This window comes from Alexandromys fortis, unplaced genomic scaffold (assembly GCF_014885135.2).
Source record: "Alexandromys fortis isolate MF-2015 unplaced genomic scaffold, M_Fortis_MF-2015_v1.1 scaffold_314, whole genome shotgun sequence".
Classification (NCBI taxonomy): domain Eukaryota; kingdom Metazoa; phylum Chordata; class Mammalia; order Rodentia; family Cricetidae; genus Alexandromys; species Alexandromys fortis.
The window spans coordinates 688,265-693,391 of NW_026068248.1; the positions used below are offsets into that span (position 1 = coordinate 688,265).

Consider the following 5,127-nt stretch of genomic DNA (forward strand, 5'->3'; position numbering starts at 1 on the left):
TCACTCTCACTCTCTTCTCTCTCTCTCTCTCTCTCTCTCTCTCTCTCTCTCTCTCTCTCTCTCTCTCTCTGTGTGTGTGTGTGTGTGTGTGTGTGTGTGTGTGTGTGTGTTTAAGGTGGGGCTCATGTTTGAGCTCATCATCTCTTCTGGAGATCCATCTTAGGAGGCTCATGATGCCAGATTGTATTGATGCATCATGTTCGAATGCTGATAGGGAGTTCAGGAGAGAGTTGCTCTGAGTAAACAACACTACTTACCTAGTTTTCTTGAGAACAGAGAGAAGGTGGGCTTGGTTCAAGCAACGAGGCTTGGCAGTCGCTGGCAAGAACAATCTAGTGAAATATGCAGGATGGCAAGCTGCCACCAACACCAGTGCTGTTTCAGAGCCACGCTGGCTGAGGACTTTGCTCTTAGGCCACGATTTCAGCATCAGTGTGGTAGAGCTAAGGATGTCTTTCTGGGCAAGCTCTGCTGCTAGGCAGATCTAGTTTATGAGGTACCCCAGACCCAAAGGGCATGGGAACTGTCCAGGAGTGGACCAGGCAAAGGGACCCATGGCAATCAGGACCACATGGGTTCTGGGCACTGGTGAAAGGGATGGGCTCTGCCTGACGCATTTACTTTCTTCTCTGCAAAGTTTTCTTTTCCTGCAAAGATCATGAACATGGCAGTGACTCAGTGCTGTCTAATTTTACCTGTGTCCCTGGTGACCCTGTCTTCTCATCATGAGGACTCAAGGACCAGCCTCCCACCCACAGGTCAGAAAAGGTCATCACTGGCCTCACTCAGAAGATGATGAGTCCATTTTAATAGGGTGCTCTCATCTCTAGGTGAGTGTGGGAACACTGACAGAAAGGAAAATAATTGCGTTTTCTTCCAAAGCCGCCCGAAATGGTTTCTACAGTAATGGTGAAAACAGGACTCCTTGCATCTCTGGACATTTTGTTGCGCAGGCTGTAATGAGCGAGAAAAAATGTCTTGCTTTTAATAGCTATCCTCTGATGCTTCGTGTGTGGGAAGGTAAGTTGATGTAGAAAATTGTCGGTGCTGAAGATAGAGATTGAGCTCAGAGCAGCCCCCTTGCCTTGTCCACTGCGTCACTGAGCTGTTGTTAGCCCAGCTGGAAAATTGGCACTTGTTTTTAACAGTTATTTTCAGCAGGGATGGCGCAGTCCCACCATGCCAAACAGTCTGACCCAGAGGCCAGATGAGAGGGGTTCATGCTGCCCAAATCGCTCCCCAGTTGTTCCAGACTCCTTTAGCTGAACCTCCTGTGTACTCTATGCTCAGAGGAACATTATCTACATCCGTACTCTTTGGGGAACAGCATCAAGCCTGCATCTCCCCACTTCAATAATACCTAGGGGTCCCTTAAAGCTGGGAGGAGTCTGTCCTGAGTGGGGTCTAGAGGTTTTCTCCAAAGGTAGTATTTGTATGAGCCTGCGTGGTCTAGGGAGGTAACCGAGAGATACAGGAGGATCACACTGACCATGGATGGTCCTCAGTCAACCTGTTCAAAACCAGTGAGTTCCCTGGGGCTAGTGCTGACACTGTCACCTTGTTTCTCAGACACTGTTCCTAGCATTGGCTCCCTGTGAGGCTTGATCTTGATTCTGTTGATATGAACAGTTTTATTGATTGTTACCATAGAGATGCATTGATATTAAAGTCAAACAATTTAGTACAATCTTTATCTATTTTTGCTTGTTTTACAACCCTGTCGAAGTTTCCCATCCCTCCTCTCCTCTCAGTCCCTTCCTCCACCTCTCTTCTCTTCCTACACGCCAATACCCTCCTCCTCTGTCTCTGTCATGGGTAGGTCTCCCATGAGTACCAATAAAACACGGCAGATCAAGTTGAGGTAATACTCAGCACCTCCCAATGTATTAAGGTTGAACAAGGGGACCCAGTATGTCAGGATAAGAGATGGAGACAGCCCCTGTCCCTGCTGTTAAGATTCCCACAAGAGGACCTGTTATGGGAGGCTTCTTGTTCATTCCCTGCTGCTCAGAACCAAAATAATCACACAGAAACTATATTATTTGCAATATGGGTTAGCCAAAATTTTAAGCATATTTTTTAGCTAGCTCTTCTATCCTAAACTAACCCATCTCCATTAATCTGTATATCGTCACGTGGCTGTGGATTACAGGTAAGATTCCAGGGCATCTGTCTCTAGCAGGTGGCTACATGGCTTTTCACTGACTCTGCCTATTCTCTCTATGTATCTCTTTCAGCTTGACTTTGTTCTGTTAAGCCATTGGCCGAAAGAAGCTTCTTTATTAAACAATGGCAATAAAAGATATTCACAGCATACATCACCTCCCCTTTTCTGTCTAAATAAAAAGGAAGATTTTGCCTTGAGAATAACAAGATTCCATATAACAAAACAGGTACCAAGCAAGAATTAAAATTACAATATTTATATCTACTTTATCTTTTATCATAACTAAGGAAAACTATAATTTTAACTACCTATTCTTCAACTCCATCAAAGACTCCAGAAGGATATAATATTACCTAAGTAAACAATAAGTTCATTGTAAACAACTTCAAAACTCTAGAATATACAGAGACATCTCATTGCCTGGACAGTCACCCAAACTTCTTTTGTAACATTGGGGCACCCATATTTAGCCTACAGGCCCATAGTATCCAGCAGACTTTTCTGTGAAGCAGAAAATTTGAAGGTCTCTTATGCCTTGTGTTGGCAAAGTTCACCTGTTGCTTTCTTCTGTGTCCTGAAGAATGCCTGGAAGATTCTTTCATGAAGCAGGAACACCAAAGGATCACCTCACCTTTAGGCAAGTTCAGCAGTAATTTTTCTTGGGTTCTGTATGTCCAATTTATACAGCATACCATCAATTAGTTCACGTAAGAGCAGTTTCCTGCCTAAATGCCTAACAAACTACATGAGATGCCCCTTCAATACCCAACATCCTCTTTAAGTAATTAGTGCTGCCAGAAGCAGGTGTGTCACATTGTCATGAAGTCTCAAGTTTTTAAAACATTTCAATGTCATATTCTGTTAATCTTTCAGAGTTTTGAAGAATATCTATCCATCTAAAATATATCTCTGTATATCTAGAAAACCTAACATGATTACAAACTTGACTATTATAGGTGACTATCTATTAACCTATATATCTTAATTATACATTACATTTTTTTATTTTTCAAGACAGGGTTTCTCTGTGGCTTTGGAGCCTGTCCTGGAACTAGCTCTTGTAGACCAGGCTGGTCTCGAACTCACAGAGATCAGCCTGCCTGTGCCTCCCGAGTGCTGGGATTAAAGGTGTGCGCCACCATCACATGGCTTACATTACATTTTTAAATGAGCTATACAAACATAATACCTTAATCAAGAGCAGAAATATGTATATAACAAAATTGACCTAAAATTTTTATCAATATACAAAGACCCATACCAATGCAAAGTATTCATATCTATAGCATATCCCCCTTTAAATGTAAACAAACATTTATAAATAATCATTTAGGGAATTTGGGTGTTATTGTCTAGACTACATCCTGCTGATTGGGGACATTGTTAATCAGGTCTGTCATAGGGTATCCTGTGTGGTAGGTCCATCTCAGCCAGCAATCCTGAAGCTGTAATGGATGTTGGACCATCTGTGCCATTGTTTCAGACGGTCTTGTTTGAACAAACTACATTAGTCTGGAAAGAATCACAGGTTCTCATCCTCTATGGAAACAAAAGTAAAACCTCTTTTCCAAAGCAATATATCCTTAGAACCAAATTTTGAAGTCGATATATTTGAAGTATATAGGTTAGTTTAGCTTAGCAGTCCCCAGAATCAAATGTCTTTCTGCAGTCAAAAAATTATATACATAATCCAGACTTTCTCTCTTTCTTTCTTTCTTTCTTTCTTTCTTTCTTTCTTTTTTTCTTTCTTTCTTTCTTTCTCTCTCTCTATAGATAGATAGATAGATAGATAGATAGATAGATAGATAGATAGATAGAGAGATAGAGATAGAGATAGAGATAGAGATATTCCATCTTGGCTTATTTTTCTTACTCTATTACTATATTCACAGCATACATCACCTCCCACATCAAGGACCAAACAACACAGTTGTAACATAAATGCAGAATGCATAGGTCAATCCCATGAAGGCCCCCTGGTTGTTGGTACAGTCTCTATAAGTCCCTATGAGCCCAATTTAGGTGATTCTATGGGCCATTTTCTTGTGATGTCGCTGAATCCTCTGGCTCCTACAATCCTTCCTCACTCTCTTCAGCAGGATTGCCTGAGCTTGGCCTAATGTTTGGCAGTGGTTTTCTGCATCCACCAGTTGCTGGATGAAACCTCTCTGATGAGAATTGGACTAGGCATCAATCTATAAGTATAACAAAATTGTTAGACATCATAACATTGACTTTTTTCCCCATTAGGCCAGATTCTTCTTTATGGATAAAAGAAAATATACTTTAACTTTCTTTTTGGTTACTTTCTGTATTCAGATATTCACATTTATAATTAAACATTCAAGCAGGTTTTATAGTCCCTTTCAGGAGTCATATTTGAAAATTATTATTTTGAACCAGTCTTGGTGGCAAATGTGTTTAATCCTAACACTTGGACAGCAAAGGCATATTATCTCTGTGAGTTCAAGGCTGGCCTGATCTACCTGATGAGCTCCAGACCAGCCAAAGATACACAATGAGACACAGTACTTAAAAAAAAAAAACACAATAGGCAATCTTACCAAAAGCAATCTACATATTCAATGCAATACCCAGCAAAATTCTTCAAAGACCTCAAAAGAACGGTACTCAACTTCATATGGAAAAGCAAAAAAACCAAGAATAGCCAAAATAATACTGTACAATAAAAGAACTTCTGGAGGCATCAAAATTCCTGACTTCAAACACTACTACAGAGTTACAGTATTGAAAACAGCCTGGTATTAGCATAAGAACAGACAGGAGGAACAATGGAAGTGAAGTGAAGACCTGGATATTAGTCCACACACCTTAGAACACCTACTTTTTGATAAAGAAGTACAAAATATCAACTGGGAAAAAGAAAGCATATTTGGCAAATGGTACTGGCACAACTGGATACCAACATGTAAAAGAATGAAAATAGATCCATATCTATC

General features: G+C 40.7%; 1 long non-coding RNA gene across 1 annotated transcript in view; it reads left to right on the plus strand.

Annotated features, from left to right (window-relative positions):
* Positions 1-472: 472 nt before the first annotated feature.
* Positions 473-5,127, plus strand: part of LOC126494087 (uncharacterized) — a 54,001-nt gene continuing 49,346 nt past the window's right edge. Inside the window, exon 1 of the long non-coding RNA XR_007589949.1 lies at positions 473-1,020. This is a non-coding gene — a long non-coding RNA (uncharacterized lncRNA). The remainder of the gene's footprint in view (positions 1,021-5,127) is intronic.